Source organism: Haemorhous mexicanus, chromosome 15, assembly GCF_027477595.1.
Source record: "Haemorhous mexicanus isolate bHaeMex1 chromosome 15, bHaeMex1.pri, whole genome shotgun sequence".
In the NCBI taxonomy this organism is placed as follows: domain Eukaryota; kingdom Metazoa; phylum Chordata; class Aves; order Passeriformes; family Fringillidae; genus Haemorhous; species Haemorhous mexicanus.
In genome coordinates, this window is record NC_082355.1 from 10,720,378 (window position 1) to 10,736,678 (window position 16,301).

At 48.1% G+C, this 16,301-nt stretch overlaps 1 protein-coding gene across 3 annotated transcripts in view; it reads right to left on the bottom strand.

Annotated features, from left to right (window-relative positions):
* Window positions 1–16,301, bottom strand: part of ACSL6 (acyl-CoA synthetase long chain family member 6) — a 62,794-nt gene that overhangs the window by 32,798 nt on the left and 13,695 nt on the right. Inside the window, exon 1 of one of the 3 annotated variants that reach the window (XM_059859906.1) lies at window positions 11,249–11,424. The exons of 1 other annotated variant lie outside the window; for it this stretch is intronic. The gene's annotated coding sequence lies outside the window, so the exon portion shown is untranslated. Of the gene's footprint in view, window positions 1–11,248; window positions 11,425–16,301 lie in introns of those variants that run through there. One more of the 3 variants, XM_059859905.1, reaches the window with a different exon arrangement.

Here is a 16,301-nt window from a genome sequence, read left to right on the forward strand (position 1 = left end):
TCCTGTAAATGCTGTTTTGTATCCATCTATGCAGTTAAGTTGAAAATGGAAAGCTGGGAAGGTGCCTGTGGGAACAGCACTGCCATGGGGGGGGTGCTTGGCTACAGCCATATATTTCTGTCCTGCTCAGCTGCAGGGATTGCCTGGGTGGAAGCAGGACCAGGCCTTCACACCCATCTGGGTTGAAGGCATCCATGGACATCTAGAGCTCATAGCATCAACAAGGGTCATGAGAATCAGGGCTGCAACTTCTGTTCACATTCAATTTTGGCACTGCAGAGTTCACACAAGTTGCCTTTCACAAGAGTTAATCCTGTGTTTTGCATCCCCAAGTGATTAATGATAAGTCCATACTTGATCTGCTCAGAGCAGCCAACCTGCCCTGGGGTGGTGGCCAGGAAAGGGGCCCAAGTGTGTTTTGGATGATCAGAGGGAACTGCCTTACCTCCTCCCTACAGAAAGAGGGGTCGGGGTGCCTGGATCACAGCCTCCTCTGACGAGTCATGACAAGCAGGTGAGCACCTCATGGTTCACATGCTCTGGGAATACATTTCTCATGTGATCAGGAAAATAAATCATAGTAATTGAAACCCAGCACAGTTGGGCTGGGTTACCCATCATCAAGGCAGTTTTGCACTCCAGACTGCACAACAAGCAGCTGCTGCTGTCAGCTCAGGCTCAGGATCAGCAGCAGGATGCTCTCCACACCCCTACTCTACATTTCTGTTACCTTTGTGCCCCATTTTTGCTACCTCTGGCCCCATTTCTGTTGCCAGAAGTGGATCTACCAGCCTGCTGCAATTCATGTTCTCACAAGCAAGCAGCCCTGGGTGCCAGCAAGCAGAGCATGGCACCCATGCATGTGGCACATGGAAACACTGACATTTCCATTTATTCCAAATGGCACTTCACATCACTGGATTTCTAAAATATTCCCATGGCAAAGAAAAGAGAAACAAATACGCAAGGAAGGACAGAAAAAAGGGGTAGGTAGGTAGGTAGGTAGGAAGGAAGTGGCAGAAGGAAGTGGTGGAAGGAGTGCTGGAGAAGTGCCAAGAGAGCACAGCCATGGGTAAGAGTTGGGGGTGCCTGGCACAGGGGAACTTCCCAGTCTGGGTCTGGGCTGAGCAGGGCTCCTGCAGCCTTGGGGCAGTCAGCAGTGACATTGGGCTCCAGGTCACCCACCAGCCTGTGTTCACAGCAGTCACCCCCAGAACGGGGCTTATTTATTTATTTTGACAACAAAAGGCTCTCTTGTACAAATTAGTTTTCATCTTTTTCTCCTGGAAGTTATTCTGTAACTCCAGCTGATGGAGTTCAGTGACATAAGCCAGTGTGGGAACAGCCTCAGACTACTGGTGTATGCCTAATGCAATTAAAATTTTACTAGTCCTGTGTAATCACATCCTCTCTACTATTCCATCAGTGCCTGCTTGGGAAGAACAACTCCTATAGGGGCATCCATATCCTTACGCCCCCCTGCACTCACAGTGGGGTGAAGAAGAGGCAGGTGGTCCATTTTATCCTGGAAAAGGGGCTAAGTGTCCCCCAAAAAAGGCTATTTACATTAGACTTCATAGCACAAAACCAAACCCAAATAAGCAGCTTTTCAATATGTCTGAGAGAATTAACAGTTTGCAGTGGGGAGCTACAGTGCCATGCAGTGGCTCAGAGCACAGAGACCCTCTGCTTCTCCCACAGCAAGCTGGATACCCTGTCAGCCAGCAGTCACCATGGATCCATGTCCTTGGCTACGGCACTGGCTGCTCACTCATTTCACTGAGGAAACAGAATTTCCAGGATCTAAAACATCTCAATCTAGACAGGCTGATTCAGAGGGATTTCACGCCAGTGAAACACTACAAGCTTTTTGAACTCTTTTCTCATGTTCAGCTCTGCAGAGCCCAGACCTGAGATTTATAGTTGTTTTACTGAAATGGGGTCAGTTACAGAAGATTTGCACAAAGAAGCATCCAGCAAACTTGAACCACTCTCCTTCACCTTCCTGTGCAGAACAAAAAACATGCCTGTGTTCTGTACAGAGGGCTTGGGGGACTTTGCAATAGGGATTCAAATCACGAATGGCACTCAAATTATGACTATGTCACGACAAGAGAGTTTCCATTTGCCAAGGGGAGAGGGAAAATCAGCATTCCCTGGGACACATAAAGCTATTAGTCAGACTGCATCACTGGAAACCATTTGTTTATTTAAATGGAAGCTGTTGTAATAATTAACGTCTTCATGAAAACATGCACAGAGGCTGTCACAGCCATGCAGGCAGAGGCATTTGGGGATGTTGTGTATTGCTTGTAGAGTATAATCATCCTTATTTTTCCTTTTTCTTTTAACTCCATGTAGGCTCCTGGGAGAAGCCCCTGCCATTAAATGCAGCTCAATACCTCTGACCTTCTCCAGCTTGGCCAGGGAGCTCCTAGGACACCACAGGCTGTGAATTCCTAATCACTGCTGTAATTAAAACCAGAGAGGTGATGCCAACTCAGCCTCTGCTCTGCAGCTCCACAAGTTTTCCCTGTGTGGGCACAGAGGATGAGAAGCTGGATAAGCCTTCAGTCCTCATCCTGAAACCAGTGTGGGTTGGGGCTGGGCTCAGGTGAGGAAGGGGGACACCAACCACTCTGCAGCAGGAGGCTGGGCTCACATTTCTCTAGATTTTATGGGAATAACTGACCTAATGAGATCTCCTACTACAGGCTGTGCTGTGCCTCAGCCACAAACAAAACACACAGTTTAATCCAAACCTGCAGATTTTTTCTCATTTGTTTTACTTAAACATGAAAATTGGGAAAACTCATGGCATTTGGCTACCTTTCTATTTTCAACTGGAGAACAGGTCAATTTATTCTGCTTTAATGATTTTACACTATAATGTTTATGGAAATGGTCATACCACGCTTTACAGCAGAACAAAACCAGTGTTAATTACAGAGAGAAAATGCCATTATGGATTTGTTGGGCATTACAGAGAGCTACTGAAAACCTTACAGAACAATTCCCTGCTGTGAGACAGGAAGCCAGGCAGTCCACAAGCTTGCAAACTGCTTGAGAAAGAGTAAAGGGTGTGATAAATGTAAAGGGGAAAATAAAAACCAGAAGTGGGCAAAATAGGAACACCAGAAGTATCTGAAACTATGAAAGAATCGCTATGTGGAAATCCAGTAAGCAGCCCCAAAATGAAGCAGGAGACAAGCAATACTTGGCCCACATAGTTTTGCAGGACATCGAACAGCTTCTGTCCCACGTGCAATTGTGCTATAAACACATGACAACAGTGACCCAAAATACTTCACTGCTTGTCCTACATCCCTCCAGAGCAGCCTGGGCAGGGCTGACCCCACAGTCCTGACCCACCACACGTACTTGGATGCATGTACAGGGACCCTCCCTACTCTGCAAGGGTTAATCAGCCACACATGCAATTCAGCAATTACTAGGATTATTGGTCCAACCAAGGCTAATACTACCTAAAACTTTCTGAACCTGCTTTTGCTCCTCTAAAGTGGCCTATCTCACTATAGCCCTTTTCTCCATTTAATGTCTCTCACCTTCAGACACATCACCTTAAGCCAGATCTCTCACAGCCTCCACATGATGTATCACTGCTTTGATTTTTGGGACAGCACATTTTCATAAAAATTGTGCTTTCCATTAAAAAAATGCCCCCTACCTAACCAAAACTAGACCAAACTGAGCTCTTACAGGTGCTTAATTTTACCCACTGAGCAAAATACTTGCCTCTCCAGTGAACAACCACAATTACTGTGTTTTACTTAGATCATGCAATTCTTTGCAGGGTCAAATAATAATAGAGGACTCAAAGCCAAGGCATTTGGCCTCATTGACTGTGGTTCCACTACAACTCAATGAGTTATAATTGGGAAGGGAAAAAAAAAAGAGGGGAAAGAAAAGGAACTGGTTTTGAGATAAAATTTCTTTTTTTGGATTATTATGCAGGTGCTCAGGCAACATAAGAGAGGGTGAGAAGCAAGGGATAGCAAACAAGGGAGGACAGGCCCACAGTGCCTGTGAGTCTGTGGGACTTCTTTGGGGAGCAGATGCTAGAGAAGCACCCCATGATCAAGAAATGTTATAAAAGCAGTTTATAACTTTTATATTCTATTTTTACTAACAAAGAATATCCTTCTCCTTTTCCTTTGAGAATCAGACCCATCCAATCTGTGAAACTGGCCTTTTGCCAGCATGACTATTAAAGAGCTGGGTTTCAATAGTACCCAAGCCTCTTTAGCTCTAATTGCTTTTGTGCTGGCAGAGCTGCATGGGGGCTCAGTGCCCCCCAAACTCAGGGTCTGGGGCATGGTAGCACACATGGGGCTGCAGCAACACCACCAGGGACTGTCCCCATGCCCCTGCCTCCCACTCACCCTCTCCCAGTGCCCTCCCTCCCACTCAGCAAGGCAGAGTTATCCACAATGGAAAAAGGCTTTGCATCCAGGTCAAGCCTGGGATCTGCAGGAGAATAAGGCAAATAAATTTTATGGCAAGGAGGCCAGCAGTGCTTTCCTGTGTCCTCTGGTGAGTGAGTGAGGAGAGCTCAGGGATGGATCAAAGAGACCAGTTCACCATCAGCATGTAGTTGGGGCTGTGGTATGAACTTGGCCCAATGGTGCATTGTTTTTTTTTTTGGAGAGACAGGCAGTTTCACTCAGAACAGAAGGAATGTCTCAGAGAAAAGGCTGCTGAAGTACTGGGTCCCATTTCTACACAGTATTTACACACATTATATATCTGCCTGTGTGGATGTAAATGCTTGTGTGTGCATGTGCATATATATAAAACATATCTAAAAAGTAGAATTTCCCCCTACTCTGTGTGACTGATGATTAACAGCACTAATTGCATAATACCATGTGCCCCTAGCATTACTGTAGAAACATCTCACTCCTTAAAAAACTCTAAGTTTAAAGTAGCAGGTGCATTAACAGCCTGGGTGTGACCATGGCACCACATTTCCCCGTGGTTCCTGGGGACAGAGCTAATGGCAGACCACAGCACTGGGCTCAGGGGCTTTGCTGACCCTTCAGCTTCTACCCACCTTCCTGACATCCCCAACCCCAAAGGTAGGGGCCAGACAAAGGATGGGAATCTCCAAGCAACCAGAGGAGCAGCACTGGCCTCTGCTCCCTCCTGCTCTGCACTGCTGGGAAATGTATTTGCAAAACAGATCTTTGCAAGCATCCACTAAAAAGGGAAAAATGCTAACAAGGAGCTCAATGTCCTGAAAGAGACCAGTAATTACACATAAATAGAAGTATTTAAAGTATCTGAAATATCTACAGCGCCTTGGTCCCTTGCCTAGAGAAATTATTCAATAAATAATTCAGTGCTATGCAGAGATCTTACTTTAGACATTTGAGATCTTTCAGAGAGAAAAATCCAGCCCCCAGCTGTCTGGAAATGCTCCTTGCTCAGAGCCATGCATGGACCACCAACTCATCCTCATCTCTCTGCACTGTATCCCTCTTCATCCACTGATACCAAATCCTCATGGAAAGCTCTGTCCTCCATCCCACACCTTCTCACCCACTCAGCACAGCTCAAACGTGTGGACCAACATAAAAATACCTTTTCCACCCTGAGTAGAGTGGTGTAGTAGCCCTCAGAAGCCACTATGACTCACACATGTTGAAAATCCATGACTGGGAATCTGGTCCAAATCTGCCACTCCTCTGGATAACAAAGTATCATGAAGCCAGTGCAAGCATTTTAAGTTTCATTCCAAAAGGGAAAAGCTCAACAACTCTGCTGTCTCTGAAGTCTATCAGTTGCCTAAGGCACAGTAACAAAAAAGCTCCTCAAACTGCTGAAACATCCTGAAAAGGTTACCCAGCACCAGCACGAGCCAGAGTCATGAGGTTTCATTGACCAGGCTAAAACCTTCAGCCTGTGGATGCAGAGGATGGAGTTCAGATGGGAAAATCTAAATGGGGTATTTTTGTGCCCAATATCCTCCCCATCATATTCCTCTTGTTCCCCTCATGCCAGTGTAGCTGCTGTGTGCTCACCTCAAGTGAGCTCAGGCCATTCCTCCAAGCTAAAGCATAACCCAGCCAGAAGGAAAAGCAAACCACCAAAGTTGTGGGGTTTTCTGGCTGTCTTCAGCTCTCTGGAGCCTGCTCTCACAACTGTGCCAAAATCAGCACAGGGGCTGCAAAGTTCCATCTGGGGAAACCAGAGCCTGATCCCTCCCTGTTGGCTTCCCTGGCTCACAGGCAGCATAGTCCACAGGAGCACCCCACTGAGGTGACTAAAGCAGGAGAGAATTTGCCTTATGGCAAAGCTTGCGGGTGGCAGTGAACCCTGCAAATGTTTTCTGGGCTCGTGCTGAAGTGCTATGTGCTGCTGGAATTGTCACACAGGGCTGGATCCTGACAGTGCATTGTGGGGCTGCTTTTGGTAGGGCGGGGGCTTCGTTCTGTACACTGCTCACAGAACATCTGCAAAGCTCCCCCCTTCCCAGAAGTACACATAAGTAATTGTCAACTTCAGTTCTTGTGGAGAATGAGGTTTGTTGGGTTGGGGTTTTGCTTTTTTAAATTTTTTACTGACACTGATGGTTGTCTGTCCCATATACTATATGATTCCTGAATACTCTATGTCAGGCAGCAAACAAACAACTTAAAGAATGGCATAAAAATAGTTATCTGGGGCAGAGTACAAAGAGAAGCACTGAATGGAAAGGGAGAAGGGAGCTGTACTCCTGACAGCAGGCTTGGCAGAGCAGAGATGTGAAGGTGCTTTGCAAAGAGCTGGATGGCTGTTGCCAGGGAAAGTTTTGATGTTTGCCTTTCAATACTGAATTCAAATAAACCTTAATATTGTCCGTAGGGGCCCTGGTCCAGCTAAGAGCCCCGGTCACCTGAAGGCTCTGCAGCAGTGTCAGTGCTGGGCAGTGCAGAGGTGCAGGGACCACAAGGAGCCTCACCCTTCCATGCACACAGGAGGGATGTACTCCCCTCCTCAGCTCACTGCCTGGCTCATTTTCTCCACATGAATATGCCATAGCCAGGCCCTCTGTGGCCATCTCACTCTACAAAGCCCCTAGTCCATGGCTGGGTGGAGACATTTGGGCACAATGCCAGGCAGGGAAGAAGCTGATACCACAAGCATGCATTGCCCTGGCTGTTGAGGGCTGGCTCTGCTGTGCCCACAGCAGGTCACTGCCAGACAAGGACACACATGCAGGCAAATTCCTGCACTGCCAGCTCCCAGTGCTCCATGACCATTCACACTCTGCCCTTGGCTGCACCTGGAGGGTCACTGAGTGACACTCGTGACAGTGATAAAGGGACTGTTGAAGGGAGAGCCCTGGCTGCTCTCCTGCTGCACTCACAAATTGCCGAGGTCTAATTCCTGCTGGCTTCTGGCAGGGTAGGATGGATGACCCCACCTCACACCACTGCTGGACTGGGCCGTGAAAGGCCCCTCACCTTATGCCCACGCTGGCGCACATGGCTGTTGGAACAGAAATAACTGTCCTGCTATAGTGTCAGAAAAAGTGGTTAGCTTACAAGCAAATCCCCACCTGGCACAGTCAGATGGCATCCTGGCGCCAGGGTGGGGTCCTGTGCTCCCTGCATGGCTCCCTGACCCACCACACACCCACCTCCAGCCCTGCCTGGAGCACACTTGGTGGAGCTCACACAGGCTGGGATGCCCCACCATATTCCAGGCCTGCTAGAGCAAGGAGTCCTCCTGACCATCTTCCCCTTCCATCACTGCCACACCCACCCTGCCTTTCCCAGGCACCAGCACAAATATTTGTGCACCAGTCCAGGGGTACTGATCCAGCTGCAAACCTTTCTGGATTCATTGCTGTTTCTTTTGGCAGCAGTACCAGAATAATAAATGGTTTCTGAATAACACTCTGAGGATCCTGCCAGCCAGCATTCAGGCAAGCACAGGAATCCTTCATTTAAAGTGGCACAGAAAACTGAACAAGCTCATAACAGAAAATCTTCCATAATGCTTAGGACATGATACAGTGGCACGCAGAATGAATCCTGAAGAAGATAGGGAAGAACAGTAATGTTTTGAATACCACTTCCAAGCCAGGTGCTAACCTACCTTGTCTCTCTGACAGCTCAGACTGGACCAGAATACATATTTGGTCAAACCTCAATTTTGAGTTGCCTTCTGCAATATCAACAATTATGTAGCAAGTGCTCACCGCAGGGTTAAGCAGGCCAGACTGCAGCTGGCATTGCCTCCAGCCATGAAGATCCTGGAAATTTGGCCTGTTGCTGTCTGCAGGGGTTGCTTGTGCATTATCGCACTACAGATTTTCATCTTCTGGTGCAGATGTGAAGAGAGGCCTCACAGTTTGGGCCATATCACAGCTAAACACTGACTTTATTTTTAGAAGGAGCAATTCTCTTTATGCCAATCCTACAGCTTGAAGAGCTCCAATACCTACTGACCTGCCACTGCAGTTAAAGCAAAGCCATATGAAAAAGGAGAGGACTGAAAGGCTCTGCCAGCTCTGTGTCAAACACATGCCCATGGAGACAGTATTACAACTGTCACACTGGAAAGTGAAACGATAAAATGACATCAAAATGGGAGCTCACACAAAAGTAACAGTAGTGTCACTAACTATAACAAATACAGTTGTATCCTTCTCTTAGAGTAAGTTGACTGTAATTAGACCTGGTTAGTTAACAGCAAAGTGCCCTGCAAGTTCATGGGATCATAAATGGGTTGGAAGAGACATTGAAGATCACTCAGCCATCCCCCACACAATGGGCAGAGATGCCCTTCACTAGGGCACATTGCTCAGGGCTCCATCCAGCCCGGCCCTGTAGCTGAAGTGCTTTTCTAAAGGACCCTGTCTGCACAGATGGGATGGAGTGAGGGGGTACCAAAGGTTAAGTACACATGGAGAAAGCAGAGTTTTATCCAGATCCTGTGCACACAGAACTGTGACTGCCTGAATCTGCTCCAAGTTTTATCCCAAACAAACCAGAAACTGAAGGCAGCTTTGAAAGCTGTTCAAGGCTTATTTGGCAACCTTGCAGTGCAGTAAGGGGCAAGAAAATAAAAGAGGCAGGCCGTGTGCCAAAAACCCAAAGGAAGGCAACTGCCCCCTCCCCCTGCAGGTGGGGGACAGCAGCAGGGACAGCAGGCAGGGCAGGAGCAGCGCGCTGCAGCAGCCTTGCCCTGCACAGACCTGCCGGCTCCTGCCGTGCTCTCTGCCTGCCTGGGCCCTGTGCCAGTAGCCTCCAGTCAGAACTCAAACACACTGCCTGCAAGAGCCAGAGCTTCTCAAAATAATCTCTTCTGTGCTCAGGAGTATCACCATGCTTTTAAAGGAACACAACTTCTCTCTTGCATGGTATCAGTAAAAGCAGAGTGATTACTGCAGAAAGGGTCCTGGCGTTAGGGACACTCACTGCCCAGGTGCAGAAGATTTTTCCAGGAGGCCCCACAGTGCACACAGCCCCCCCTGCAGCTGTACCCGGGGCCATGCCTGACCCACCACACGGTACAGCTCCAGGAGCAGGCAGGGACCCTCCACCTTCCAGGAGGCTCTCTGAAACTGCTGAAAGCATCTGAAACTGCTGAAAGCATCTTCCTCCCATTCTCTTCACATCCCCAACCTGCTCTGTCCCAAGCATGCCAAAGGATGGGATGCACCAGCAACAGGTATGTACTCAACACAGCAAGCCAGAAACCACACTATGTCCAGATAAGGCATTTCATGGCTAGAGATAAGATTTTCATGTTCTGTCCCAGACACCAAGGTGCAACTCCATGAGCTCTCACAGCCCACACAGCAGCAGGTTCTTCCCATGTGGATGGACCGTGCTCATGGTTCTATGCTTGAGGAAAGTGGGAATGCACAGCATGGAATCAGAACATCACACAGTACACTGAATGCTTGCAAACTACCACTGCTGCATAGCTTTGGCAAAGGTGAGTTTTGTCACCAGCTCCGGGAGATACCTCAGGCAGAGACCAGACTGCACTGAAGTCTGGGTGGCTGAAAGTTGAGACAGAGAAAGCGTAGAAACCAGCAGGATGTCACAGAATTCCAGAGTCATTTAGGTAGGAAAAGCCCTCAAAGATTATCGAGTCTAACCATTCCCCAGCACTGCCAGGCTTGCCACTAAACTGTGTCCCAAAGTGCCATATCTACACGTTTTGTTAAATCCCTCCACGGATGGCAACTCCACCATTCTCCTGGACAGCCTCTTCCAGAGCTGAAAAATTCTTCTAGTGAAGAAATTGTTCTTAATATCCAACCTAAATTCCTCTAGCACACCTTGAGGTCACTTATCTTGTTCCTCCATTTGCTACTTGGGCGGAGATGAACCTCCCCACCAGCTTCAACCTCCTTTGTAGAGTGATAAGGTCCCTTCTGAACCTCCTTTTCTTCAGGCTGAGCTCCCCCAGCTGCTCCTTATCCAGCTTGTGCTCCACACCCTTCCTCAGCTCTGCTGCCCTTCTCTAAACACACTCCAGCACCTCAATGTCTTTCTTGGAGTGAGGGGCCCGTAACTCAACACAGGATTTGAGGTCAACCACAACTAAACAGGTGTGCCGTGCTACACAGAGCTCCCGCTGTGGGAAACAAGCCCCGATACGTAGGGTCAAGGGTTTGGGGCAATAAACTAAGAGGGGCTGAGTCCTCCAGAAAAGCCCCAGTCGCCAGGCTTCGTCTCTGCATCCCAGTGAAACTGCCCCCACGCAGGTAGAGCCGCCCTCACCGCTGATCCCAGGGCTGCCGAGGAGGTCTCCAGCCCCCAGGGCTGTGACCCCGCAGCCCACGCGGGACCTACGGGGCAGTTGCCTCCAGCGCTGGGAGCTCCAGCCAGAGCCGGGCAGGAGCTTTCCCCCGCCAAGGCTGCTGGAAACATGCGAACAACGGGAAACTGCCAAAGCCGTGTGCCAGTGCGCCCCAGGAGCAGTTCCGCATCGCCCCCGTGGAACGAGCCCACCCACCCAGAGGCACCGGGTCCCTCTGCACCGCAGCTCTCCCGCCGCTCTGCTTTTTGCGCCTTGGCTTTGCTCGGCATCCCGGAGCGCGGCTCCGGTGGAGCCTGCGGGGCCCCGGGAGGCCCCTGCGAGGGGGTCCCGTCTGGAGCCCCCCGGACCCTCCCAAACCCACCCAAGCCTTGCCCAGACGCAGCTCCCGGATCCCGCTCGGATGCCCCCGGCTCCTCGGAGGCGCTGCGATAACAACAATGAAACCCCCGCCGGGACTCACCATCCGCCGGTGCCCCGGTCCCTCTGCTGCCCGGTCAGCTCATGGCCGGGGCTCTGCCCACCCGATCCCCGCACAGAACTGCTGACTCCAGGGCGTCCCTCCCCCTCCCATCCGCAAACGGCTGAAAGAAGTTAAGCTTGGCTAATATCGGCTTAGGCAGTATTAGCGCAGCAGCAGCAGCGATGCCCGCTGTAACCCTAGAGCTTCCACGCCCGGCGATGGGAGCCGCCTCCCAGAGGAAAAACGCACCCTCTCCGCTCCTGAATATTGCAGTATTTTCGCACATCTCTGTCATACTGGAGCATTTACAGGTTCGAAGCAACGCTTTTGGGTGTAAAACTGTAAAACCTTTCTGCAACTGCGCAGTTTAAAATTAGAAACGGCTTTTTTTTGTTTGTTTGTTTCTTTAGGAAAAGTCATCATAAAAGAAAGTTTCTGACACTGAGAAAGTCTGTGCCACCAGTTCAGGTCTGCTGAACTAGAAACTTCATGGGTCGGATATCGGCAGATATTAAATGGGCAGATGGTGACAGGACAAAGGATAATGGCTTCACACTGACAGAGAGCGGGCTTAGATGAGCTATTGGGAAGAAATTCTTCCCTGTAGGGTGGTGAGACACTGGAGCAAGCTGTCCTGAGAAGCTGGGGATGTCCCACCCCTAGATGTCCAAGGCCAGATTGGACAGGACTTGGAGCAACCTGGTCAAGTGAAAGGTGTCCCTGCCCATGCAGAGAGATTGGAACTGGATGACCCAAAACATTCTGTGATGATCGAGTAGAATAAATACAAATCCCCTGAATCAATAAAATACTAAGAGAGTAACTATTGCCAACATCTGCCTTATACCGCTATAAATATTAAAAGAAAAAACCCAACACCCCTGGTATTCCAGCCCAAACCAGGCTTTGTTAATTTACACTCAACATAACAAGACCAGAACTTTGAAATTCATTTGTCATGGTAAATTACTGACATTTACAATAGAGAGATCTGGCTGAGATAGTCTCAACTACAAGAACATTCCTTTCAACTGGAAACCAACAGACCAACAGCATCTGATAGCTTCCAGCTGCCCCCTCCTGAGCAAAGATAACATGGGTGTGCCACCCCTGGGCCCCGGGAGCCCTTGCTCCATATCATCACGTTATTTACTGCTCATTTTTTACTGTTCCATTTCTGCTTAGGACTCTGGCTGTTAGGAAGGCATTTGAGGGGTCCTCCCTTCTAGAAGCTGAATATCTGGCATTATTAACACTGAAATTATTGTTTTCCTCAACTCCTTTTTTTCCTGGCTGGCTCTCCACAACTGCTTGGCAGAAAAGTGGGGAGCAGAGGGTGAGAAGCTGTGTGAAGACTTACTATTACCATAGTTAATAACGTTTCTGTCTGACCTGTCCTAAATTTTACTTGTGATATTGGAGTTTGTAATGGAGAATTCTCAAAGAACACTTAATACCCATGAATGAAGAGACTATTTAATGAGATTTCAGGCAAGCTTGTAAAATATCGCTCCTTTGGGTCACATGGGGAGTGTTCTGCAATCAGGCTTAATTCATCAAAGTGCCAGAGTAGGGCAGGGAGTACTAGACTGAATGGTCTGCAGGTGCAGATCAGCATCACAGTGCTGGCTTAATGGGACCTCAACAATATTCACCAGCTCAGATTCCTGCCCCTTTGTTCTTTTTGAGCCACAGCTTGGCAGAATCTCTGTAGTCAGGAAAATATTTCAGGTGTGTGAACAGCCCTGGGCAGCCTGGATGCTTCAGTGCCAGTAGCCCACAGACTCAGCACATCTGTGTTCATGCTGAAATGCCCTAAAGGGGAGGTGGGAATCCTGATTTCAAATGAATATTGGATTAAAAAACCAACATACTGTGCTATAGAGCTCTTCTTTCAAGCTCCTGCTGGTAAGGGCTGGTCTTGCCTACCAAGATGAAGCTCACCATGGGCAATATGCCCTGAGTATAAGTGGTGAGATTGAGTAAAATACATGTTTCCGGGTAGAGTCTGATCCTTTTACCCCCTCTGTAAATACCCTGAGCAGTAATTCTCTTTCTCTGGTTTTGCTTTCATTGCGGTACATACGCATATGGACTCACTCTCTGAAACAACCATTGGAGATATCTGAGGGAGAACAAAGAGAGGAAGCTGTATGTGGGCTGCCTACCTTAAGGGAAAAGCGATGCAAGCATACTCTAAGTAATAAACTGAATAAAAGCTTTCACTCTGCCCCCGAATTTTCTGTCAGGTAATTTGCAGGGCAGAGTGATGGGGACAGGGCTTTACGGGAAGACAACCTAATTTTTTGGACTCACAGCCAAGAGAAAGCATTGAGTAGCCAGGGTGTTTATACTAGTACAAAGGAAATTAGACTTCACCTTTTGTGCTCAGTCTAAAGCCCAGTAAGACTCACCTACCAGCAAAATCAGTGGAAAGACTTCAAAGAACTTCTCTGGGATTTGGCTGAGACCTGACCCATCCAGGAAAAAAACCCCAAAAAGATGTATCAGTAAATCAGACCGCATTTAATGCTCCCAGCCAAAGTTAAAGGGTCCTGTAAAAGAGAGGTAACCTATGGAATCTCTCCATGCTTTTCTACTTTATCAAAATAAATGAGAAACGCAGACTAAGATTGAATTTTAAACATTGCTGCTTTTAGCCAGGAAAATACAGGACAGAACATGGTATAATGGTTTTAAACTAAAAGATGGCCAATTCAGACTAGATATAAGGAATGATTTTTTTACAGGGAAGGTGGTGACACACTGGCACAGGTTGCCCAGAGCAGCTATGGATGCCTCAGCCCTGAAAATAGTCAAGGTGAGGTTGGACAGGGCTTGGTACAACCTGGTCTAGTTGAAGATGTCCGCTCATTGCGGGGGGGGGGGGGGGGGGGGGTAAACTAGATGAACTTTGAAGGTCCTTTCCAACACAACCTATTCTATGACTTTACACAGAGTCATCAGAGCAGCTAAATGAGGCTGTACCACCAGGAAACCACACAGAGCTGAGATAGCCTGGGAGCTTCCATTGCTCTGTAGAAGAGTTCCACTTCAAAATTCTGAGCATAACTCAAAAAACCCCAGTGGCTGCTATGGTTTTCAGTACATTCCCATAAACCAGAGTGATAGCTTCAGTTACAGAACAGAAATCAGCCAACAGTATCTCTACATTCCTGAAGGCCCATCCATGGAAAATCGTGCCTCAAGTAGAAATAAGAAAACCGCCACTAATTCAAATAATGTGTAAGAAAGGGAGACTTCACTGCTTTGTGTGTCTTTTTAGTGGTCTCCTTTTCTTTTCTATACCCTCTGGTCAGATATTATGCTTTTATGTTTATACAGCCTATATTTTTGACCACTTCCAAAGAGCAGCAGGAAGGAAGCATACAGCACAAACAGAGGATTAATTGAATAATTAGGACCATTAATATTATGTTACTGGGCAAGTGTTCCTGCCTTCTCTCCCTCTAGCCCTCCATTTCCTTATACCAAAGGGATGCCAACTGATGGCAAGGTAATAAAAATAAACCCAGGATGATGAATTTATTGCTTATGCATCTCTTCCCTGCTGTCATCCTCAGAAAACTTTACAGGCACCCAGAAGCACAGACTGCACATTGCAGCTGAGCGTGGTAGGTGCAGCACACAGTGAGGTGCAGGGGCCATGTCCTGGCCCAGTCCAAGGGGGTCTCTCCTGCACCCTGGCATGTCAGCAGGGCTGGCATCCACCACCCAGGGACCCCAGCCACATCCCACACCCATCTTCTGTTCCCTTGGCAGCAATGGCCTGGCACTGTGCTGGAGAATGAGGGAAAAGGGGGGATTTGGCATCATCTCATTGAGGGTTTTTGAGAAATCTCTGGTTGGGCTGTAATTTGAGATGTCCTTAAATAGTCCAAATTAAATACTGAAGTATTTTTTTTCTTCTGACACTAATAACAAGTAGTTACATTGTTTGAATGATTTTTAAACACATGGTTTATGTTTCAGGATCTTTGTTGTCGCTTTAGAGTTTTTTATTTATTTTGTTAACTAAAGCAGCAATTAGGTTATTTCTATTTTTGTTTCTAGAAAGTTCCCTTTGCTGCTGCCACATCCTGAAGCACCCTACACCTTTCTGTCCCTGACACTGCTGTAACTTGCTTTTGCTCTCGTTTTCACAAGTACTTTCAAGTCACCCTGAAGACATTTCTGTCCGTGCTAAATTTTGCAAACTCTCTGCAGGTCAGTCTGTGGCTGTATTCACAGAAGTGAATTTTCAGTTCAAATGTATATGGCACATTTTTGCTGACTTCTGTCAGGGCTTTCCCTGTCTCCAGCCTCCTCCTCATACCTGCTGCAAAAACAACCTTAAAATCTATTTTTCTGAATATTTTAAACCTCCAATATGCTGGAACATGGTTCTAAAGGGTAAAGATGGAGGAGGCCCCCAGACGGCTCATTCTGTGGTCTCAATGACACAGAGCTTTTGCCTTTTCAAATATAGTTAACCAAATAAAGTGAATAGAGGATATGCAAATGCCTTTCCCGAAAGGAAACACAGCCCTGAATTGTTGTTGGCAGGTCAGAGCATCACACCACCCTCAGCAGCCTCTCAGCTGCGGGAGATTCGGGCTGGAGGAGGTGGCGGCACAAAAAGACCCTTTTCAGGCAGAAAAAAAAGCAGGACTCGGTTATTCCAAGGAGACAGAGGGAGGAGGTCACGGGGGATGGCTCCCCCGGCATCTCAAAACCCTGGTTCCCTGTGTGAAGCAGCAAGCTGTCGGGGGGAAGCTTGTCCTCCCCCTTTCGCCCGGCAAGCAACCAGCACATTGCTTGCAGCAGAAGCACTCTCGGGTCTCACCCGAGACAGCGCCTAGGGATACAGCCCCACGCTATTGTGAAGGCAGCTCCCTGCATCGGACGGGGCTCGCAGCAACAGCCAACAGAAAGAAAGAGAGCTGACTCCAGCCGAGGGTATAACCAGGCTTTTATAGCTCTAATAAATTTTCCCGGTTGGAGCCCCGACCCCAGAAATGCAGCAGCTTTTAAGGGGGCAGGGGAAACAGCG